At 58.5% G+C, this 25,436-nt stretch overlaps 1 long non-coding RNA gene across 1 annotated transcript; it reads right to left on the reverse strand.

The window, feature by feature from the left end:
• Positions 1 to 3,396: 3,396 nt before the first annotated feature.
• LOC136115838 (uncharacterized) lies at positions 3,397 to 8,998 on the reverse strand. Its single transcript, XR_010653298.2, has 3 exons — positions 8,714 to 8,998; positions 4,764 to 6,016; positions 3,397 to 3,542 (listed from the first exon to the last, which is right to left on the reverse strand). It is a non-coding gene; the product is annotated as an uncharacterized lncRNA (long non-coding RNA).
• Positions 8,999 to 25,436: the final 16,438 nt, after the last annotated feature.

Consider the following 25,436-nt stretch of genomic DNA (forward strand, 5'->3'; position numbering starts at 1 on the left):
ACCCAACTTTTCCTTGTCCTATCACACCTTTTCTTGACAAACCCCAACATTTCCTTTATCATATCGCATCTTTTCTTGACCAACTCCAACTTTTCCTTGAATCGTACCCATTGTCATATCACGCTTTTCCTTGAAAAACCCCAGCTTTTCCTTGTTGGATCCCATATTTCCACCCCCAAACCCCAACATCCCCATGTCACATCCCCCTTTCCCCAAACCCCAACACCCCCATGTCACATCCCCCTTTCCCCAAACCCCAACACCCCCATGTCACATCCCCCTTTCCCCCAGCACCCCCATGTCACATCCCCCTTTCCCCAAACCCCAACACCCCCATGTCACATCCCCCTTTCCCCCCCAAACCCCAACATCCCCACCTCATATCACCCCATTTCCCCCCCGAACCCCAACATCCCCATGTCCCATCAGCCCGTTTCCCCCACCCCGTGTCGGTTGCAGTGTTGACCCTGCTGTCCATGGCAAGCTCCAGCACCATCCCCGGGAGCTCCAGCACCGTCCCCGGGAGCTCCAGCGCCATCCCCAGGAGCTCCAACGCCATCCTCAGGAGCTCCAGTGCCGTCCCTGGGAGCTCCAGTGCCATCCTCGGGAGCTCCAGTGCCATCCCTGGAAACTCCAGCGCCATCCCCAGGAGCTCCAGTGCCATCCCCGGGAGCTCCAGTGCCATCCCTGGGAGCTCCAGTGCCATCCCTGGAAACTCGAGCGCCATCCCCGGGAGCTCCAGTGCCATCCCTGGGAGCTCCAGTGCCATCCTCGGGAGCTCCAGTGCTGTTCCCGGGAGCTCCAGTGCCGTCCCCGGGAGCTCCAGTGCCATCCTCGGGAGCTCCAGTGCCATCCCTGGGAGCTCCAGTGCTGTTCCTGGGAGCTCCAGTGCTGTCCCCGGGAGCTCCAGTGCCATCCCCAGGAGCTCCAGTGCCATCCCCGGGAGCTCCAGTGCCATCCTCGGGAGCTCCAGTGCCATCCTCGGGAGTGTGTGTGAAGATTGAGGAGAAAGCAGCTGAAATGGAGATGCCGGAGCCAGAGCCGCAGGCCGGGACTGAGCCACCACCAAAGTGCCTGAATATTGAGGAGAAACCAGCTAAAATGGAGATTGTGGTGCCAGCACCAGAGCCACCGGCCGGGACCGAGCCGCCCCCAAAATGCGTTAAAATTGAGGAGAAAGCAGCTGAAATGGTGATTGTGGCACTGGAGCTGCAGGTGGGGACCGAGCCGCCCCCAAAATGCTTTGAAATCAAGGAGAAACCAGGTGAAATGGCGATGCCGGAGTCGGAGCTGCAAGCTGGGATGGAGCCGCCCCCAAAGCGCCTGAAAATTGAGGAGGAACCAGCCGAAACGGTGATTGCGGCACCGGAGCTGCAGGACGGGACTGAGCCACCACCAAAATACCTGAAAATTGAGGAGGAACCAGCCGAAACGGTGATTGCGGCACCGGAGCCACGGGCCGGGACCGAGCCGCCCCTGAAGCACTTGGAAATTGAGAAACCAACCGAAATGGCGATTGTGACGCCGGAACCGCCGGCTGAGACCGAGCCACCACCAAAATGCATGAAAATAGAGGAGAAACCAACCGAAATGGCGATGCTGGAGCCGCAGGCCGGGACCAAGCCACCCCTGAAGCGCTTAAGAATTGAAGGGGAACCAGCCGAAATGGTGATCCCGGAGCCGCAGGCCGGGACCGAGCCGCCCCTGAAGCGCTTTAAAATTGAGGAGAAACCAGCTGAAATGGTGATTGCAGCGCTGGTGCTGGAGCCGCAGGCCGGGACCAAGCAGCCCCCAAAACGCTGGAGAATTGAGGACAAACCATCCGAAATGGCGATGCCGGAGCCGCAAGCCGGGACCGAGCCGCCCCCGAAGCGCCTTAAAATCAAGGAACCAGCCGAAATGGGGATCGCGGCGCCGGAGCAGCGCCCGGGGTAGGTTTGCGCCCTCAGGAAACCCCCGCGCCGAAACCACCGTCGGCTTTCCCACCGGACGGCGCATCCAGAGGGGGTTTTTGGGGAGAAAAGGGGTGAATCTGCGCGTGTTTGAAGAAGCGACCACGGGGGGTTTGGTTTCTCGGCATCGGGTTTGATGGGAAGAGCTGGCGCCCGATCGTCATCTCCGGCACCAGGGGGCGCACGGAACGGGGCCGGAATTGGGCTGAAATCCTGCGAGATTGGGAAAAAACGCCGCTGTGAGATCAACGGGCAGCGGCTGCTCGCGGTGGGAAGAACCGGAAAGGGAAATGGTGGCAAAATGGTGCCGTAAAGCGCCCCGATCTGAGCCGAGAAACAGGGGTTTTGGTGTTTTTCTTTCTGTTTAACGCGCTTTCTGCTTTGCTTAATAAACTGGGTTCTGGAATGAGTTGAAGTTCGTTAATGCAGCGATTTGTGACAACGGGGGGGTTGAGTTGTTTCATTAATGAAATGTTAATTAAGGGTCTTGTCACACCAGGAGGGACGGAAGGGGGATTTATTTTGGGAGGTCTTGAGATTTATTGCTGTCACGATACCGGGGCCGTTGTCGCTGCCCATCGCGATACTGGGGCTGTCGGTGCTGCCGTCGCGATACTGGGACCATCAGTGCTGCCCGTCATGATACTGGAGATGTTGGTTCTGCCCATCACGATACCAGGGCCCCGGTCACTGCCCATCACAATATCAGGGCCGTCGGTGCTGCCGTCACGATATCGGCTCCATCACTGCTGCCCGCCGTGATACCGGGGCTGTCGGTGCTGCTGTCGCGATACCGGGGCCGTCGGTGCCACCCATCACGATACCGGGGCTGTCGGTGCCACCCATCGCAATACCGGGGCTGTCGGTGCCACCCATCGTGATACCGGGGCCGTCGGTGCCACCCATCGCGATACCGGGGCTGTCGGTGCCACCCATCGTGATACCGGGGCCGTCGGTGCCACCCATCGCGATACCGGGGCCGTCGGTGCCACCCATCGCGATACCGGGGCCATCGGTGCCACCCATCGCGATACCGGGGCCGTCGGTGCCACCCATCGCGATACTGGGGCCGTCGGTGCCACCCATCGCGATACCGGGGCTGTCGGTGCCACCCATCGCGATACCGGGGCTGTCGGTGCCACCCATCGCGATACCGGGGCCGTTGGTGCCACCCATCGCGATACCGGGGCCGTCGGTGCCACCCATTGCGATACCGGGGCTGTCGGTGCCACCCATCGCGATACCGGGGCCGTCGGTGCCACCCATCGCGATACCGGGGCCGTCGGTGCCACCCATCGCGATACCGGGGCCGTCGGTGCCACCCATCGCGATACCGGGGCCGTTGGTGCCACCCATCGCGATACCGGGGCCGTTGGTGCCACCCATCGCAATACCAGGGCTGTCGGTGCCACCCATCGCGATACTGGGGCGATACCGGCCCCTCCTGGGGCAGCAGGGGTCCAGTACCAGCACGGTTTGGGGGTGGACCCGCTGGAAAGCAGCTCTGCGAGAAGGACTTGGGAGTTCTGGGTGACATCAGGTTGGCCACAAGTCACCAATGTGTCCTTGTGGTCACGAGGCCGAGGGTACCTGGGGGATATTTATTAAGAAGAGTGTGAGCAGCAGGTGAGAGAGGTGAATCCTCCCCCTCTGCTCCACCCTGGGGAAGCTGCATCTGCAGTTCTGGGTCCAGTTCTGGGCTCCCCAGTTGAAGAAGGACAAGGAGTTACTGGAGGGAGTCCAGTGGAGGGACACAGAGATGCTGAGGGGTCTGGAGCATCATTCTGATCAGGAGAGACTGAGAGAGATGGGGCTGTTGAGCTGGAGAAGAGAAGCTGAGAGGGATGTGATCAATGGGATCAATATCTCAGGTGGGTGTCAGGATGGAGCAGACTCTGTTCAGTGGTGCCCAGCGCCGGGGTGAGGGGCATCGGGCACAGACTGAAACCCAGGAGGCTCCATCTGAACGTAAGGAGAAACTTGCTTGCTGGGAGGTGCCAGAGCGCGGCCCAGGCTGCCCAGAGCGGGTGTGGAGTCTCCTTCTGTGAGACATTCAGACCCCTGGGATCCTGTGTGATCTGCTCTGGGACCCCGCGGGAGCAGGGGGGTTGGACTGGGGGATCTCCAGAGGTCCCTTCATCCCAAACCAGAATGGGGTTCTGAGGGAAGGGGAGGGAAGGAAGGGGAGGGAAGGAAGGGGAGGGAAGGAAGGGGAGGGAAGGAAGGGGAGGGAAGGAAGGGGAGGGAAGGAAGGGGAGGGAAGGAAGGGGAGGGAAGGAAGGGGAGGGAAGGAAGGGGAGGGAAGGAAGGGGAGGGAAGGAAGGGGAGGGAAGGAAGGGGAGGGAAGGAAGGGGAGGGAAGGAAGGGGAGAGAAGAGAAGCCTCCGGGGAGACCCCATTGTGTCCCACGTTGGGCACATCTCCAGGACCGCCACGGCAACGCGTTTTCAGCCCACTTGGTCCTGTCCTGAGAATTCAGATTTGCGGTTGACAGGACAGAACTAACTCCATCAGCTCAGCCAAGAAATGGATTCATTTCATGAATATACAGAATTCTATATGAATATATAGAATATGTGAATATGAATATATATTAATTACCTATGGAGGAGAGGAGGAGATGGAAAGGGAGAGGGAGATGGAGAGAGGATGATGAAGACAGGAGGGAAGATGGGATCAAAAAACAGAAAGGAGAGAGGAAGAAAGAAGAGGTGACAGCAGGGAAAGAGACTTGAGAGGGGTATAAGGCAGAAAAAGGGGGAAATGACGAAGGAAAGGAAAAGAAGAGGGGAGGAAATGAGAAAAAAGATACCTGTATGGGAGGAGCAGCAGGGGAGGATGAGACGCTCGCCCAGCAGCATCACGAGGCTGTGACCAGCACGGCACCAGGACCCAGGGGCTCCTCAGGGCTCCGTGCCGGCCTGTCCAGGAGAGCAGCGAGCGCCTGCTGGCCGCGTCCTGCCCGCTGGCTCCGTCCTGCCCAGTGTTCCTGAACCACGTTCTCCAGCCGCCTGACACGAGCTGGGCGATCAGCGGGGCGGGAGGTGCTGGTGATGAAGGAGAAGGTGCGGAGCACAGCCGGGAGGGAGCTCGGGGGAAGCCGGATGTGGCATCTCGGGGCTGTCGTCGTGTTTTCGGGATCTTTTCCTTCCCACGTGCCCTCGATCACCTCTTTGCCCCAGGAACCGTCGTCCACCTCGCGCTGGGGGACATCAGTGGCCGTTCTCTCCCTTCCCTCGGGCGCCTTCCTCCCAGCGAGTGACGAAGAGGATCAGCAGCAGCACGGTCCTTGACTCTTGGCCCCATTTCCCACGGGATCCAGCCTTCCCTTTCCGTTTTCCCTCGGCTCCCATCACGGCCGTGACCAACCCAGAGGTGTCGATCGTCTGGTGCCCTGCAGCAAAACGGCCGGGAAGGGACGAGGGACATCAGGCGCATGAAGGTGGTTTCCACAGCTTCCCCTTGCGCCAGAGCTGGGCCGGTATCAGTGTCTGGAGTTACTTTTGCTTTCTCGGAGAGAACGCGGACAATGAGACGTCGACATCAACACCTCGTGAATGCATTGAGCTTTCTGTATCGCTTTACTCAGCGTGACCGTAGATAAGGGCAGCAGCGAACAGTCACTGAAGCTTAAAGAACGTTTTTAAAATAAGCAGCAAGGCCTCACATTTGTTCTGAAGCTTTTATTTTCAGGGTATAACACTGTTCAAGGGTCACTTCGGAATGACTGAGAAGCTGCAGAGGACTCAAGGGCCCATCTCAAGATGCACCAACGTCCAGGTAAAACATTTGGTTTGGAACGAAGAACAGAAATGGTTTCCTTCTCCCTTCTTCCCTCCAACAGAGCAGAGGCCACAAGCGAGGCCCCCGCTGAGCCGAGACGTGATCCACGTAATCCTGCGGCTTTCGAGCGGGGCTGTTCCGACGGGACACAGGGTGCTGGTTTCCAGCTGCAGGAGGGAGGTTCAGGGGGGACATGAGGAAGGAACTGAAACCAATCGTTGGTTCATTGCTTTAGGCCCTGCTGAACGGAGCCTCTGAGAAGGAGCTGGGGCTGAGCTGGGGCTGTGAAACAGAGGGAAAAGGGATGTTTCACTCTTCCCCTCACAAAGTTCCCCGCCAGCCTCCAAATTCTTCTTGATCTCAGGGACCCCCCAGGGACCCCAGAAACCACTGAGACCCCCCCACACCCACTCGCAAGAACCCGTGGGACCCCCCCCCAAACCCAGGTTTCCCCCTTTCTTCCCTCCAGCCCCCCAGGGACCTCACAACCCACCCAGGACCCCCGAGGGGCAGCTGCATGGGGGGGGGCTCTGACACCCCAGAAGTGATGGGGCGCATGGGGTGATGTGGACCCCCCTGTGGTGGTTTGGGGGTCCCCGAGTTGCCGTTCCCCCCACTTTACAGCTTTTGTACAAATTGTCTCTATATTCGTAGCTGGGGGAAAAAGCGCCCCCTCCCCAGTGCTGCTCCCACAAACCTGGGGGGGCCTGGGCGGGTCCTCTGGGTCCCCCCCACTGGCACGGGGGGAAAGGAAAGGATTTAGCACAGAAATCACAGCATCACGGTGTGTTTGGGATTGGAAGGGACCTGGAAAGCTCATCCAGTGCAATCCCCCATGGAGCAGGAACACCCAGCTGAGGTTCCACAGGAAGGGGTCCAGGGGGTTTGAATGTCTGCACAGAAGGAGACTCCACAGCCTCCCTGGACTCTCTCCAGCAGTTCCCTGTCCTTCTGGAGCTGAGGGGCCACAACTGGACACAATATTCCAGGGGTGGTCTCCCCAGGGCAGAGCAGAGGGGCAGGAGAACCTCTCTGACCTACTGACCACCCCCTTCTAACCCACCCCAGGTACCATTGGCTTCCTGGCCACAAGGGCCCAGTGCTGGCTCAGCCCACAGCACCCGCTATTCCCAGCTGGTCTCCCATCCAGGCACTGACCGGGGCCGACCCTGCTTAGCTTCCCAGATCACATGAGATGGGGCGTCCTCAGGGTACTATGGCTGCATATATTATATACATCTATATATATAAGTGTCCCAAGTGTATCCTGATAGCATCTGCACTAAACCCTTTATTCAAGGGCAGGAGAACCTCTCTGACCCACTGACCACCCCCTTTAACCCACCCCAGGTCCCATTGGCTTCCTGGTCTCCCATCCAAGTGCTGACCGGGGCCGACCCTGCTTAGCTTCCCAGATCACATGAGATGGGGCGTTCTCAGGGTGCTGTGGCTGTATAGATTACATTATGTATATCTATATGTTCCCCAATATATCCTGATAGTATCTGAACTAAACCCTTTTTTCAAGGGCAGAGCAGAGGGGCAGGAGAACCTCTCTGACCCACTGCCCACCCCCTTCTAACCCACCCCAGGTCCCATTGGCCTTCCTGGCCACAAGGGCCCAGTGCTGGCTCATGGTCACCCTGCTGTCCCCAGGACCCCCAGGTCCCTTTCCCCTACCCTGCTCTCTAACAGCTCATTCCCAGCCTATACTGACCCTGGGGTTGTTCCTGCCCAGGTGCAGCACTCTGCACTTCCCCTTGTTAAATCTCACCAGGTTATCCCCCCCCAGCTCTCAGCCTGTCCAGGTCTCTGATGGCAGCACAGCTTCCAGGGTCACCCGCTCCTCCCAGCTTGGTGTCCCCAGCAAACTCGCTGACAGTCACTCAATTCCCTCATCCGAATCGTTAACGAATATATTGAATAATATTGGCCCCTGAGGCCCTGCACTGGATCCAGGCCTCAACCGGACTCTGCCCATTGACCACCACTCTCTGGCTTCTCCCTCTCAGCCAGTTTGCACCCCCCACTCCCCACTGCCCAGAGCACCCCTCCCCAGCTCAGCTGTGCGGATGCTGTGCAGACGGTGTCAGAGGCTTTGCTGAAGCCCAGGGAGCCCACACCCACCGCCCGCCCCCTCCATCCACCCGGGTACGTTCCCATGAACGGCGACGGGGTTGGTGGGGATGAACTGAGATGAATCAAGAGATTGAGCCACGCGCTCAGAGCGATATCGGCTGTTCAACCGCTCAGTCACCGCATCTTTAAACTACAGAATGGAGATCACAGGGGTTTAATTACGGGAAATATTTAACTGTTTAATTATGGATTTTGAATGCGGAGAGGGACCAATGAAGTGGGGTTTAAGCACCACTGCCTCTGACGGACGTTTAATCCCAAGAAATTTAATGGGAAATTAATTTAATTTGAAATGTTCTTTATCAAACTGTTCAGGTCACTTCTGAGATACAAAAAGTTTTTAAAGCAAAACATTAATCCCAGTAAATTTCCAACAACGCTCCCTTCCGTGAAACCAAAATTCAACACAAACCTCAACGAAACTTCAACATTTGTTGGTTTTTAGTTAACGCTCAAATGTCGCATTTAATGTTACACATTTAATTTATACACTGGAGGCCTCGGTGCGGGGGGGCTGGGGGGAGGGTGTGTTAAAGGGACATTGGGGGGCACATTTGGGGCTGTTTTGGGGTCAAAAAGGGGGATTGAGGTTCAGGGGGACTTGAGGGAGTCGCGGGGGGCGGGGACCGATCGGGGGGGCGGGGGGAGCCCCGCAGGGGGATTTGCTGGGGGAGGCAGGGTCAGCAGGGCCTCCCCTCCCCCGCAAAGGGACCCAGGGCCCCCCAAACCTGGTCCCTCCTGCCGGCTGCACCCCAACCCCCACAGCTCCCCTGCACCCCCAGACCCGCCCCGCGCCCCCCACAACCCCCCGCACCAACCAAATCCGGCCCCGCCGCTCACCCGGGACCGAACTGGCGGCGATCGCGGTCCCAGCGCGGTGTGAGGAGGATTTTCAACCGCGGAACTGCGGGGGCGACCAGCGGGACCCCCCCACTGCCGCCCGGGGGCAACACGGCGACCGCCCGGGGGCAACACGGCGACCGCCCGGCCCCGGCCAGCGGGGCCGCAGCCCCGGGCCCCCCGCCCGCCCCCGCAGCCGCTGCAGCCGCAGGACCCGCCCGTGGCAGCGGCGCTCCGGCGGCAGCAGGGGACGAACCGCCACGGCCGGGCCGCCGCTCCCGGGGCGGGCTGCATGGTCACGCCCCCGGCACCGCCATTGGCCACACAGCCGGCCCGTCACCGTCCCTCGCACCCGTCCCGAGCCGCCATTGGCCTGGAGGCGGCCTCCTGATGCCCATTGGCTGTGCCGCTTCCAGCGGGAAGTCCCTCCCCTTCCCGACACGGCTCCGCGCCTGCGCAGTGCAGCCCCCGCGCAGCCCCGCGGTGGCGCCATCGCCCGTTGCGGGCTCTCGCTGCTGTTTAATCCAATTCTTTAATTGTGTTCTTTAAACGCGGGTTCATGAGAGCACAAGCGAAACAGCGCTGGGTGCGCGGGGGATTCGCTCGGCCCAACACGCACACCTTTAACAACAGGAAGTGTGTTAATTACAGTAAGTGTTCATAATGACCCCAGAACTGTGCATGTTCATGAGGTGATCTCAGAACCGTTTCCACAGCCCTGAGCCCCCTGTTCTCCTGCGCAGTGGCACTGGGTGCATTTGAGGAGGGGTCCTTGGGGTCTTTGGATGAAGGCTCCTCAGCCTCCTCACAGTGGGCTTTGCCCCTTTGGCTCATTGTGAGGAACTGGTGGGACCCAAGCGGCCAAGGCGGTTGAACCCGGCCTGGCGCCCCCTTTTTGCTGGAAATCTTGGCGATCTCGTCTCCTCAAGGTTGCAGCTGGTGCCGTGAAACTTCTGATCTCGGCATTTGATGAAGTTCAGCCGCAGGTGTTAGTGACGGGATCGGTTTTACAAGGTGTTCCCTTCTGGAACAGGTATGGGATGGGCCTTGGCTGGCTCTGCCCTGGGTACCACTGATCTGTTACAGTTGGATCCCTGGGTATCACTGACCTGTTACGGTTGGATCCCTGGGTATCACTGATCTGTTACAGCTGGATCCCTGGGTATCACTGATCTGTTACAGTTGGATCCCTGGGTATCACTGATCTGTTACAGTTGGATCCCTGGGTATCACTGATCTGTTACAGCTGGATCCCTGGGTATCACTGATCTGTTACGGTTGGATCCCTGGGTATCACTGATCTGTTACGGTTGGATCCCTGGGTATCACTGACCTGTTACGGTTGGATCCCTGGGTATCACTGACCTGTTACAGTTGGATCCCTGGGTATCACTGACCTGTTACGGTTGGATCCCTGGGTGTCACTGATCTGTTACAGTTGGATCCCTGGGTATCACTGACCTGTTACGGTTGGATCCCTGGGTATCACTGATCTGTTACGGTTGGATCCCTGGGTATCACTGACCTGTTACGGTTGGATCCCTGGGTATCACTGACCTGTTACAGTTGGATCCCTGGGTATCACTGACCTGTTACGGTTGGATCCCTGGGTGTCACTGACCTGTTACAGCTGGATCCCTGGGTATCACTGACCTGTTACAGTTGGATCCCTGGGTATCACTGATCTGTTACGGTTGGATCCCTGGGTATCACTGACCTGTTACGGTTGGATCCCTGGGTATCACTGACCTGTTACGGTTGGATCCCTGGGTGTCACTGATCTGTTACGGTTGGATCCCTGGGTATCACTGATCTGTTACGGTTGGATCCCTGGGTGTCACTGATCTGTTACGGTTGGATCCCTGGGTATCACTGACCTGTTACAGTTGGATCCCTGGGTATCACTGATCTGTTACAGCTGGATCCCTGGGTATCACTGACCTGTTACAGCTGGATCCCTGGGTATCACTGATCTGTTACAGTTGGATCCCTGGGTATCACTGACCTGTTACGGTTGGATCCCTGGGTGTCACTGACCTGTTACAGTTGGATCCCTGGGTGTCACTGATCTGTTACAGTTGGATCCCTGGGTATCACTGACCTGTTACAGTTGGATCCCTGGGTATCACTGATCTGTTACAGCTGGATCCCTGGGTATCACTGACCTGTTACAGCTGGATCCCTGGGTATCACTGATCTGTTACAGTTGGATCCCTGGGTATCACTGACCTGTTACGGTTGGATCCCTGGGTGTCACTGACCTGTTACAGTTGGATCCCTGGGTGTCACTGATCTGTTACGGTTGGATCCCTGGGTATCACTGACCTGTTACAGTTGGATCCCTGGGTATCACTGATCTGTTACAGTTGGATCCCTGGGTATCACTGATCTGTTACAGTTGGATCCCTGGGTATCACTGACCTGTTACAGTTGGATCCCTGGGTATCACTGACCTGTTACGGTTGGATCCCTGGGTATCACTGACCTGTTACAGTTGGATCCCTGGGTATCACTGACCTGTTACGGTTGGATCCCTGGGTATCACTGATCTGTTACAGTTGGATCCCTGGGTATCACTGATCTGTTACGGTTGGATCCCTGGGTATCACTGATCTGTTACGGTTGGATCCCTGGGTATCACTGACCTGTTACGGTTGGATCCCTGGGTATCACTGATCTGTTACGGTTGGATCCCTGGGTATCACTGACCTGTTACGGTTGGATCCCTGGGTATCACTGACCTGTTACGGTTGGATCCCTGGGTATCACTGACCTGTTACAGTTGGATCCCTGGGTATCACTGATCTGTTACGGTTGGATCCCTGGGTATCACTGATCTGTTACGGTTGGATCCCTGGGTGTCACTGACCTGTTACGGTTGGATCCCTGGGTATCACTGACCTGTTACAGTTGGATCCCTGGGTATCACTGACCTGTTACGGCTGGATCCCTGGGTATCACTGACCTGTTACAGCTGGATCCCTGGGTATCACTGATCTGTTACGGTTGGATCCCTGGGTATCACTGATCTGTTACGGTTGGATCCCTGGGTATCACTGATCTGTTACGGTTGGATCCCTGGGTGTCACTGACCTGTTACGGTTGGATCCCTGGGTATCACTGATCTGTTACAGCTGGATCCCTGGGTATCACTGACCTGTTACGGTTGGATCCCTGGGTATCACTGATCTGTTACAGCTGGATCCCTGGGTATCACTGACCTGTTACGGTTGGATCCCTGGGTGTCACTGATCTGTTACAGCTGGATCCCTGGGTATCACTGACCTGTTACGGTTGGATCCCTGGGTATCACTGACCTGTTACGGTTGGATCCCTGGGTATCACTGATCTGTTAAGGTTGGATCCCTGGGTGTCACTGATCTGTTACGGTTGGATCCCTGGGTGTCACTGATCTGTTACGGTTGGATCCCTGGGTGTCACTGATCTGTTACGGTTGGATCCCTGGGTATCACTGATCTGTTACGGTTGGATCCCTGGGTATCACTGACCTGTTACAGTTGGATCCCTGGGTATCACTGACCTGTTACGGTTGGATCCCTGGGTGTCACTGATCTGTTACGGTTGGATCCCTGTGTATCACTGATCTGTTACAGTTGGATCCCTGGGTATCACTGATCTGTTACGGCTGGATCCCTGGGTATCACTGATCTGTTACGGTTGGATCCCTGGGTATCACTGACCTGTTACGGTTGGATCCCTGGGTATCACTGACCTGTTACGGTTGGATCCCTTGGTATCACTGACCTGTTACAGTTGGATCCCTGGGTATCACTGACCTGTTACGGTTGGATCCCTTGGTATCACTGACCTGTTACAGTTGGATCCCTGGGTATCACTGATCTGTTACGGTTGGATCCCTGGGTGTCACTGACCTGTTACAGTTGGATCCCTGGGTATCACTGATCTGTTACGGTTGGATCCCTGGGTGTCACTGATCTGTTACGGTTGGATCCCTGGGTATCACTGATCTGTTACGGTTGGATCCCTGGGTATCACTGACCTGTTACAGTTGGATCCCTGGGTATCACTGATCTGTTACGGTTGGATCCCTGGGTATCACTGATCTGTTACGGTTGGATCCCTGGGTGTCACTGACCTGTTACGGTTGGATCCCTGGGTATCACTGACCTGTTACAGTTGGATCCCTGGGTATCACTGATCTGTTACGGTTGGATCCCTGGGTATCACTGATCTGTTACAGCTGGATCCCTGGGTATCACTGACCTGTTACAGTTGGATCCCTGGGTATCACTGATCTGTTACAGCTGGATCCCTGGGTATCACTGACCTGTTACGGTTGGATCCCTGGGTGTCACTGATCTGTTACAGCTGGATCCCTGGGTATCACTGACCTGTTACGGTTGGATCCCTGGGTATCACTGATCTGTTACAGCTGGATCCCTGGGTATCACTGACCTGTTACGGTTGGATCCCTGGGTATCACTGACCTGTTACGGTTGGATCCCTGGGTATCACTGACCTGTTACGGTTGGATCCCTGGGTATCACTGATCTGTTAAGGTTGGATCCCTGGGTGTCACTGATCTGTTACGGTTGGATCCCTGGGTGTCACTGATCTGTTACGGTTGGATCCCTGGGTGTCACTGATCTGTTACGGTTGGATCCCTGGGTATCACTGATCTGTTACGGTTGGATCCCTGGGTATCACTGACCTGTTACAGCTGGATCCCTGGGTATCACTGACCTGTTACAGTTGGATCCCTGGGTATCACTGACCTGTTACGGTTGGATCCCTGGGTGTCACTGATCTGTTAAGGTTGGATCCCTGGGTGTCACTGATCTGTTACGGTTGGATCCCTGGGTGTCACTGATCTGTTACGGTTGGATCCCTGGGTGTCACTGATCTGTTACGGTTGGATCCCTGGGTATCACTGATCTGTTACGGTTGGATCCCTGGGTATCACTGACCTGTTACAGTTGGATCCCTGGGTATCACTGACCTGTTACGGTTGGATCCCTGGGTGTCACTGACCTGTTACGGTTGGATCCCTGGGTATCACTGACCTGTTACGGTTGGATCCCTGGGTGTCACTGATCTGTTACGGTTGGATCCCTGGGTGTCACTGATCTGTTACGGTTGGATCCCTGGGTGTCACTGATCTGTTACGGTTGGATCCCTGGGTGTCACTGATCTGTTACGGTTGGATCCCTGGGTGTCACTGATCTGTTACGGTTGGATCCCTGGGTATCACTGATCTGTTACGGTTGGATCCCTGGGTATCACTGACCTGTTACAGTTGGATCCCTGGGTATCACTGACCTGTTACGGTTGGATCCCTGGGTGTCACTGACCTGTTACGGTTGGATCCCTGGGTATCACTGACCTGTTACGGTTGGATCCCTGGGTGTCACTGATCTGTTACGGTTGGATCCCTGGGTGTCACTGATCTGTTACGGTTGGATCCCTGGGTGTCACTGATCTGTTACGGTTGGATCCCTGGGTGTCACTGATCTGTTACGGTTGGATCCCTGGGTATCACTGACCTGTTACGGTTGGATCCCTGGGTATCACTGACCTGTTACGGTTGGATCCCTGGGTATCACTGATCTGTTACGGTTGGATCCCTGGGTATCACTGATCTGTTACGGTTGGATTAACTTTAAGACAGTAACCAAACCTTATTCTTAAAGTTGACGTAGATTTACGATATATTCTTTTAAAGCAGGTAGCTGTAACCAAGCCTTATTCTTAAGGCTGACATACATTTATGATATATTCTTTATAGGTAGCTGCAACCAAGCCTTATTCTTAAAGCTGACATACATTTATGATATATTCTTCTAAAGCAGGTAGCTGTAACCAAGCTTTATTCTTAAGGCTGACATACATTTATGATATATTCTTTTAAAGCAGGTAGCTGTAACCAAGCCTTATTCTTAAGGCTGACATACATTTATGATATATTCTTTTCAAGTTGGTACCTTAGAAATAACTGATAAACATGCGAATGTTGCTTAACATCTCTTAGACAGACAGTTTGTGTTAGAATAGGTGTGGGATGTGCTCATGGTTGTCAGGGGTCATAAGGAATATGTATGTGACCAACTTGTATAAATAAGGTGGAGTCTGAATCAGCTGTTGGAAGCTCTGGGTGCGAACCCCGGGTTTCCCAGCGCTGGAATAAAGCACCGCATGGAGCTGCGCCCGTGGTTCCGTGTCCTGATCACTGACACCGCTGTCATCGCTGTCACAATGGGCCGTGGGGACAAAGGGGGTCCCCATGGTACAACAATGGGCCTTGGGGACAAATGAGGTCCCAAGGATGTCACAATGGGCCCTGGGGATAAAGGGGGGTCCCCTGAATGTCACAATGGGCCCTGGGGACAAGGGGGTTCCTACCCTGTCACAATGGGCTCTGGAGACAAAGGGGGTCCCCAGGATGTCACAATGGGCCCTGGGGACAAAGCGGGGGTCCCTAGGATATCACAATGGGCTCTGGTGACAAAGGGGTCCCCAGGATGTCACAATGGGCTCTGGGGACAAGGGGGTTCCCACCCTGTCACAATGGGCCCTGGGGACAAAGAGGGGTCCCCAGGATGTCACAATAGGCTCTGGGGACAAGGGGGATCCCCAGGATGTCACAATGGGCCCTGGTGACAATGGGGGGTCCTTGGACACAACAATGGGCCCTGGGGACAAAGGGCATCCTCAGGATGTCACAATGGGCCCTGGGGACAACGGGGGGTCCTTGGACATAACAATGGGCCCTGGGGACAAAGGGCGTCCTCAGGATGTCACAATGGGCCCTGGGGACAAAGGGGGCTCCCCAGGATGTCACAATGGGCTCTGCGGACAAAGGGGGTCCCCAGGATGTCACAATGGGCCCTGGGGACAAGGGGGGGTCCTGGGATATCACAATGGGCCCTGGGGACAAAGGGCATCCTAAGGATGTCACAATGGGCCCTGGGGACAATGGGGGATCCCCAGGATGTCACAATAGGCCCTGGGAACAAGGGGGGTCCCACCCTGTCACAATAGGCCCTGGGGACAAAGGGGGTCCCCAGGATGTTCACAATGGACCCTGGGGACAAGGGGGGGTCCTCGGACGTCACAATGGGCCCTGGAGACAAGGGGGGGTCCCCAGGATGTCACAATAGGCCCTGGGGACAAAGAGGGGTCTTGATGGTGCCACAATGGGCCCTGGGGACAAAGACGGTCCCCACGATATCACAATGGGCCCCGGGGGCCAAAGGGGGGTCCCCTGAATGTCACAATGCGCCCTGGGGACAATGGGCGGTCCAGGGATGTCACAGTGGGCCCTGGGGACAAAGCGGGGGTCGCCAGGATATCACAATGGGCCCTGGGGACAAAGAGAGTCCCCAGGATGGCACAATGGGCCCTGGGGACAGGGGGGTCCCCACTGTGTCACAACGGGCCCTGGGGACAAAGGGGCGTCCTGTGATGTCACAATGAGCCCTGGAGACAAGGGGGGTCCTGGAATGTCACAATGGGCCCTGGGACAATTGGGGGTCCCCAGGATGTCACAATGGACACTGGGGACAAGGGGGTACCCAAGATGTCACAATGGGCCCTGGGGACAAAAAAGGTCCCCACCCTGTCACAATGGGCCCTTGGGACAAAGGGTGATCCCCAGGATGTCACAATGGGCCCTGGGGACAATGGGGGTCCCCACGGTGTCAGAACGGGCCCTGGGGACAAAGGGAATCCCCAGGATTTCACAATGAACACTGGGGACAAGGGTGGGTCCTGGTATGTCACAATGGCCCCTGGGGACAAAGGGGGTCCCCAGGATGTCACAATGCGCCCTGAGGAAAATGGGGGGTCCTGGGATGTCACAATGGGCCCTGGGGACAAAGGGGGCTCCCCAGGATGTCACAATGGGCTCTGAGGACAAGAGGGGTCCCAAGGATGTCACAATTGGCACTGGAGAAAAAGGGGAGGGTCCCCACGGTGCCACGATGGGCCCTGGGGACAAGGGGGTTCCCAGGATGTCACAATGGGCCCTGGGTACAATGGGGGGTCCTGGGATGTCACAATGGGCCCTGGGGACAAAGGGAGTCCCCAGGATGTCACAATGGGCCCTGGGGACAAAGGGGGTTCCCCTGAACGTCACAATGGGCCCTGGAGACAAAGGGGGGTCCCCAGGATGTCACAATGGGCACTGGAGAAAAAGGGGGGGTCCCCACGGTGTCACAATGAGCCCTGGGGACAATGGGGGATTCTGGGATGTCACAATAGGCCCTGGGGACAAAGGGGGTCCCCAGGATGTCACAATGGGTCCTGGGGACAACGGGGGTCCCCACAGTGTCAGAATGGGGCCGGGGGATAAAGGGGGACCGCAGGATGTGCACAATGGGGCCTGGGGACAATGGGGGGTCGTGGGATGTCACAATGGGCCTTGGGGAAAACGAGGGTGTCTCCAGGATTTCACAATGGGCCGGGGGAACAACAGGGGGTCCTGGGACGTCACAATGGGCCCTGGAGAAAAGGGGGGTCCCCAGGATGTCACAATAGGCCCTGGGGACAAAGAGGAGTCCCCTGAATGTCATAATGGGCCCTGAGGACAAGGAGGGTCCCCATGGTGTCAGAATGGGCCCTGGGGACAAAGGGGGGTCCTGGGATGTCACAATAGGCCCTGGGGACAAAAGGGGTCCCCATGATTTCACAATGGGCCCAGGGGACAATGGGGCATCCTGGGACGTCACAATGGGCCCTGGGGACAAAGGGGGTCCCCATGGTGTAACAATGGCCCTGGGGATAAAGGGGGACCCCAGGATGTGTATAATGGGGCCTGGGGACAATGGGGGGTCCTGGGATGTCACAATGGGCTCTGGGGACAATAGGGGGTCCTGGGACGTCACAATGGGCCCTGGAGAAAAGGGGGGGTCCTGGGATGTCACAATAGGCCCTGGGGACAAAGGGGGTCTTCAGGATGTCACAATAGGCCCTGGGGAAAAAGAGGGCTCCCCAGGATATCACAATGGGCCCTGGTGACATAGGGGTCCCCAAGATGTCACAACGGGTCCTGGGGACAAGGGGGGTCCCAAGGATGTCACAATGGGCACTGGAGACAAAGGGGGGGTACCCACGGTGCCACGATGGGCCCTAGGGACAAGGGGGTCCCCAGGATGTAACAATGTGCCCTTGGGACAATGGGGGCTCCTGCGATGTCACAATGGGCCCTGGGGACAAAGGGAGGCCCCAGGATGTCACAATGGACCCTGGGGACAAAAGGGGTCCCCGGGATGTCACAATGGGCCCAGGGGACAACGAAGCATCCTGGGACGCCACAATGGGCCCGGGGAAAAAGGGGGGTCCCCAGGTTGTTCACAATGGGCCCTGGGGACAATGGGGGTCCTGGGATGTCACAATGAACCCTAGGGACAAAGGGGGTCCCCAGGATGTCACAATGGGCCCTGGGGATAAAGGGGGTCCCCAGGATGTCACAACGGGCCCTGGGTACAAGGGGGGTCCCACCCTGTCACAATGAGCACTGGGGACAAAGGGGGTCCCCAGGATGTCACAATGGGCACTGGAGACAAAGGGGGGGTCTCCACGGTGCCACAATGGGCCCTGGGGACAACGAGGCGTCCTGGGACGTCACAATGGGACTTGGGGACAAAGGGGGTCTTCCACAGTCTCACAATGGGCCCTAGAGACAAGGGGAGATCCCCAGGATGACACAATAGGCCCTGGGGACAAAGAGGAGTCCCCCTGAATGTCACAATGGGCCCTGGGGACAAGGTGGGTCCCCATGGTATCACAATAAGCCCTGGGGACAAAGTGGGGTCCTGGGATGTCACAACTGGCCCCAGTGACAAAGGGTGTCCCCATGGTGCCACAATGGGCCCTGGGGACAAAGAGGGTCCCCAGGATGTCACAATGGGCTTTGGGGACAAGGCGGGGTCCCCAGGATGTCACAATGGGGTCTTGGGACAAAGGGGGTCCCCAGGATGTCACAATGGTCCCTGGGGACAATGGGGGGTCCTGGGACGTCACAATGGGCCCTGGGGACAAAGGCGGTCCCAGGGTGTCACAATAAGCCATGGGGACAAGGGGGGTCCCCAGGATGTCACAATGGGCACTGGGGACAAAGGGGGGTCCCCACGGTGCCATGATGGGCCCTGGCGACAAGGGGGTCCCCAGGATGTCACAATGGGCCCATGGGACAAAGGGGGTACCCATGGTGTCACAATGGGCCCTGGGGACAACTTGGGGTCCTGGGATGTCACAATGGGCCCCGGTGACAAAGGGGGTCCCCGTGGTGCCACAATGTGCCCCTGGGACAAAGGGGGTCCCCAGAATGTCATAATGGGCACTGGGGACAAGGGGGGTCCCCAGGATGTCACAAGTGGCCCTGGGGATAAAGGGGGTCCCCATGGTGCCACAATGTGCCCCTGGGACAAAGGGGTCCCCAGGATGTCACAATAAGCCCTGGGGACAAGGGGGGTCCCCAGGATGTCAGAATGGGCACTGGGGACAACGCGGGGTCCTGGGATGTCACAATGGGCCACGGGGACAAAGGCGATCCCCATGGTGTCACAATGGGCCCTGGGGACAAGGGGGTCCCCAGGATGTCACAATGGGCTCATGGGATAAAGGGGGTACCCACGGTGTCACTATAGGCCCTGGGGACAACGGGGGGTCCCCACGGTGCCACGATGGGTCGTGTGGACAAGGGGGTCCCCAGGATGTTCACAACGGGCCCTGAGGACAAAGGGGGTCCCCACGGTGTCACAATGGTATCTGGGGACAACTTGGGGTCCTGGGATGTCACAATGGGCCCTGGGGACAAAGGCGGTCCCCAGGATGTCACAATAAGCCCTGGGGACAAGGGGGGTCCCCAGGATGTCACAATGGGCACTGGGGACAAAGGGGGTACCCACGGTGTCACTATAGGCCCTGGGGACAACGGGGGGTCCCCACGGTGCCACGATGGGCCCTGGGGACAAGGGGGTCCCCAGGATGTTCACAATGGGCCCTGGAGACAATGGGGTGTCCCCAGGATGTCACAATGGGCCCTGGGGACAAAGAGGGTCCCCAGGATGTCACAATCGGCCCTGGGGACAAAGTGGTCCCCATGGTATCAGAATGGGCCCTGGGGACAAAGAGGAGTGCCCTGAATGTCACAATGGGCCCTGAGGACAAAGGGGGGTCCCCAGGATGTCGCAATGGGCCTTGGGGACAATGGGGGGTCCTAGGATGTCGCAATGGGCCCGAGTGACAAATGGGGTCTCCATGGTGTCACAATGGGCCCTGAAGACAAAGGGGGTCCCCTGAATGTCACAATGGGCCCTGAGGACTATGGGGGTTCCTGGAACGTCACAATGGGCCCTGGGGAGAAAGGGAGGTCCCCAGGATGTCACAATGGGCCCTGGAGACAATTGGGGGTTTTGGGATGTCACGATGGGCTCTGACGACAAGGGGAGGTGCCCATGGTGTCACAATGGGTCCTCAGTGACAAGGGGGGTCCCTATAGTGTCACAATGGGCTCTGCAGACAATGGGGGGTCCTGGGATGTCACAATGGGCACCAGTGACAAAGGGGGTCCTCATGGTGCCACAATGGGCCCTGGGGAGTAAGTGGGGTCCTGGGATGTCACAATGGGTCCTGGGGACAAAGGGTGATCCTTTGATGTCACAAGGGGCCCTGGAGGCAAGGGGGTCCCCAGGATGTTACAATGGGCCCTGGGCACAAAGGGGGGTCCCCATAGTGTCACAATGGGTCCCCAGTGACAAGGGGGTCCCCACGGTGCCACGATGGGCCCTGGGGACAAGAGGGGGTCCCCATGGTGTCACAATGGACCCTGGGGTCACAGGGGGTTCCCAGGACATCACAATGGGCTCTGGGGACAATGGGGATCCTGGGACATCACAATGAGCCCTGGGGACAAGGGGGGGGTCCTGGGACGTCACAATGGGTCCTGGGGACAAAGCGGTTCCCCAGGATGTCACAATGGGCCCCGGGGACAAAGCAGGGTCCTGGGACGTCACAATGGGCCCTGGAGACAAAGGGATTCCCCAGGATGTCACAATGGGCCCTGGGGACAAAGGGGGTCCCCACAGTGTCACAATGGTCCCTGGGGACAAAGGAGATCCCCACAGTGTCACAATGGGCCCAGGGGACAAAAGGGGGACCCCAGGATGTCACAATGGGCCCAGGGGACAATGGGGGGTCCTGGGACGTTATAATGGGCCCTCGGGAAAAAGGGGGTCCACATGGTGCCACAATGGGCCCTGGGGACAACGGGGGTCCCAGGATGCCACAATGGACACTGGGGACAAGGGGGTCCCCAGGATGTCACAATGGACACTGGGGACAACGGTGGCTCCTGGGATGTCACAATGGGCCCTGGGGACACAGGTGGTCCCCAGGATGTCACAATGGGCCCTGGGGACAAAGGGGGTCCCCATGGTGCCACAATGGGCCTTGGGGACAATGGGGTCTCCCCAGGATGTCACAATGGGCCTTGGGGACAAAGGGGTGTCCCCTGAATGTGCATAATGGGCCCTGGGGACAAAGGGTGGTCGCCGGGATGTCTCAGTGGGCCCTGGGGACAATGGGGTGTCCTGGGATGTCACAATGGGCCCCAGTGACAAATGGGGTCTCCACGGTGTCACAATGGGCCCTGGGGATAAAGGGGGGTCTCCAGGATGTCACAATGGGCCCAAGTGATGAGTCCCCACAGTGCCACTATGGGCCCTGGAGACAAGGGGGGTCCCCAGGATGTCACGATGGGGCCTGGGGACAACGAGGGGTCCTGGGACGTCACAATGAGCCCTGGGGAAAAAGGGTGGTCCCCATGATGTCACAATGGGCACTGGAGACAGTGGGGGGTCCTGGGATGTCACAATGGGCCCTGGGGACAAAGTAAGGTCCTCGGCTGTCACAATGAGCCCTGAGGACAAGGGGGGGTCCCCAGAATTTCACAATGAGCACTGGGGACAAAGTGGGGTCCTGGGATGTCAAAATGGGCCCTGGGGACAAAGGGGGTCCCTTAATTGTCACAATGGGCCCTGGGGACAAGGGGGGTCCCCACGGTGTCACAATGGGCCCTGGGGACAAAGTGGGGTCCTGGAATGTCACAATGGGCCCAGAGGACAAAGGGGGTCCCCATGGTGCCACAGTGGGCCCTGGGGACAAAGGGGGTCCTGAGACGTCACAATGGGCCCTGGGGAAAAGGCGGGGTCCCCACGGTGTCACAATGGGCCCTGGGGACAATGGGGGGTCCTGGGCTGTCACAATGGGCCCCAGTGACAAAGGGGGTCCCCATGGTGCGACAACGAGCTCTGGGGATAAAGGGGGTCTCCAGGATGTCACAATGGGCCCTGGGGACAAAGGAAGTCCCCAGAATGCCACAATGGGTCCTGGAAAGAAGTGGGGTCCCCACGGTGTCACAATGGGCCTTGGGGACAAAGGGGGGTCCCCAGGATGTCACAATGGGCCCCGGGGACAAAGGGGTCCCCAGGATGTCACAATGGGTACTGGGGACAAAGGCAGGGTCCCCATGGTGTCACAATGGACCCAAGTGACAGGACGAGTCCCCACGGTACCACTATGGGCCCTGGAGACCAGGGGGTTCCCCGGATTTCACAATGGGCCCTGGGGACAAGGGGGGTCCCCAGGATGTCACAATGGGCACTGGGGACAACGAGGGGTCCTGGGACGTCACAATGAGCCCTGGGGAGAAAGGGGGGTCCCCACCCTGTCAGAAGGGACCCTGGGGACAAGGTGGGGTCCTGGGATGTCACAATGGGCCCTGGGGACAAAGGGGGTGTCCATGGTGCCACAATGGGCCCTGGGGACTGGGGGGGGGTCCCCTCGGTGCCACGATGGGCCCTGGGGACAAAGGGGGTCCCCAGAATGTCACAATGGGCCCTGGGGACATTTGGGGTCCCCAGAATGTCACAATGGGCCCTGGGGACAATGGGGGATCCTGAGACGTCACAATGGGCCCTGGGGACAAAGTGGGTCCCCATGGTGTCACAACACCCTGGGGACAATGCAGGGTCCCCAGGATGTCACAATGGCCCCTGGGGACATTAGGGGTCCCCACGGTTTCACGATCTTAACCCTTGACACCCCCCAACTACTGGGTCCTTAGGGTTACTCCCGGGTCCCTCCTGAACTGAATCCCCGCCCGAACTCCTGGGTCTGATAGAGGGCACGAACATTTTAAGGGTTAACAAAACATAATTGGGTGCCCACTAACGAGCCAACACTTTAGGGCTGAGCCACACGAGCCCTTAGTTCAGAGCTTTAGGTGAACTCATGGTAAGGAAACCAGAACCCAGCAGTGCCAGGATCAGGAGTTTTACGGCACCAGCTGTGAACGCGAGGGGACGAGAGAACCGAGATTTACAGCAAAAAGGGGGCGCCAGGCTGGGTTCAGCCGACCTGGAGCTTGGGTCCCAGTCCATTCAACACAAGGAGCCAAACCTGAGGAAGCTGAAGGAGCCTTCATCCAAAGAGCCCTCCTCCAGAGCACCAGGTGGCGCCGCGCAGGCGAACAGGGGGCGTCCAGGCGGAGACTACGGCAGTGATGAGCAGGAAAGGTTATGGATCTGCGCGGGTGCTCCGGGGTCGCTGGGACACAAGCACCTCGCTGTATTTAAACGCAGCTCCTGCCGCTCGGAGCGGCGCACGAGGGGTGGAACCATCGCTCCCCTTGCGCCCGACGGCGAAACGAACGCAGCTGCTCTGGAACCCTGCGGGGTGTGAAGGTTCATGGCTCCGGAGGCTGTAAAGTTGTTTCTGCGCCTCCGTTCCCCTCATGCCCCCCCATTCCCTTCACACCGACCCCCAATCCACCCCCCACCCGACCCCCAGCTCCCCCCAAACCCCGACCCCCAGCTCCCCCCCACCGACCCCCAAATGCCCCCCCGACCCCCAATTCCTCCCCAGACTGACCCCCAATGCCCCCTCACACCGACCCCCAAGGCCGCCCCCGCACACCAACCCCCCAGTTCCCCCCTCAAACACCGACCCCCAATCCCCCCCCGGACCCTAATTCCCCCTCGCACTGACCCCCAACGCCCCCCACACCAACCCCTAATGCCCCTCACATCGACCCCCAAATCCTCCCCAGACTGACCCCTCAAATCCTCCCCAGACCAACCCCCAACTTCCCCCCCACACCGACCCCCAATTCCCCCTCACACCGACCCCCAATGTCCCCCCCCCCACACCAGACCCCAATTCCCCCCCACACCGACCCCCAATTCCCCCCACACTGATCCCCAATGCCCCCCCACACACCGACCCCCAATTCCTCCCCAGACTGACCCCCAATGCCCCCTCACACCGACCCCCAAGGCCCCCCCTGCACTGACCCCCCCACACCGACCCCCCAATTCCCCCCTCAAACACCGACCCCCAGTGCCCCCCCACTGGACCCTAATTCCCCCTCGCACCGACCCCCAATGCCCCCCCACACACTGACCCCCAGTTCCTGCCCCCCACACCAACCCCTAATGCCCCTCACATCGACCCCCAAATCCTCCCCACACTGACCCCTCAAATCCTCCCCAGACCAACCCCCAACTTCCCCCACACCGACCCCCAATTCCCCCTCACACCGACCCCCCAAGCCCCCCCCACCGATCCTCAATTCCTCCCCACACCGACCCCCAATGTCCCGCTCACACCGACCCTCAGTTCCTCCCCCACACCGCCCCCCAATTCCCCCCTCACACCGACCCCAAATCCCCACCACCACACTGCCCCCCAAATCCCCCCCTCACACCGACCCCCCAATGCCCCTCACGCCGACCCCAATTCCTCCCCCCACACCGACCCCCAATGCCCCTCACGCCGACCCCCAGTTCCCCTCACAACCTCCACCAAAACGGCGGCGCCTCCCTCTCCTCCCTCCCGCCTTTTCCCGCCACACACTCCCGGACGTGACGCCGGCGAGGGGGCGTGGCCGGCGGCGAGGGGGCGTGGCCGCGGCGCCGGCGGGCGGGAAGCGCCGGGGCGGGAAACACCGGGTGAGGAGATCGCGTCCCCTCGTGTCCCTTCATGTCCCATCGTGTCCCCTCGTGTCCCCTCATCGTCCCCTCGTGTCCCTCGGGGCCCCTCGTGTCCCCTCATCTCCTCAGCACCCCCACTGGAGCCCGCCCGTCCCTCCCCTCCAGGAGAGACCCCGGGGCTGGGGCGGATCCGCCATCAATCCCCCCACAGACTTTTTCTCTCTTTCATCCCCCTTTTCCCTCTTTTCCCTCTTTCCCCCTTTATCCCTCTTTCCCCCCTTTTTCCCTTCCCCCCCTTTTTCCCTCTTTTCCCTCTTTCCGCCGTTTTTCCCTCTTTTCCCTCTTTCCCCCCTTTTCCCTCTTCCCCCTTTTCCCCCCCTTTTTCCCTCTTTTCCCTCTTTCCCCCTTTATCCCTGTTTCCCCCCTTTTTCTCCCTTTCCCCCCTTTTTCCCTCTTCCCCCTCTTTTCCCCCTTTTTCTCCCTTTTTCCTTCTTCCCCCTCTTTTCTCCCTTTTCCCTCTTTCCCCCTTTATCCCTCTTTTCCCTCTTTCCGCCCTTTTCCCTCTTCCCCCCTTTTTCCCTCTTTTCCCTCTTTCCCCTTTATCCCTCTTTGCCCCCTTTTTCCCTCTTTTTCCTCTTCACCCCCTCTTCCCCCTCTTCCCCCTTTTTCCCTTTTCCCCCCTTTTCCCCCTTTTTCCTCTTTCCCCCCTTTTCTCCCCTTTTCCCTCTTCTCTCTTTTCCCTTCTTTCC

The sequence above is a fragment of the Patagioenas fasciata genome, chromosome 36, assembly GCF_037038585.1.
Source record: "Patagioenas fasciata isolate bPatFas1 chromosome 36, bPatFas1.hap1, whole genome shotgun sequence".
Lineage (NCBI taxonomy): Eukaryota > Metazoa > Chordata > Aves > Columbiformes > Columbidae > Patagioenas > Patagioenas fasciata.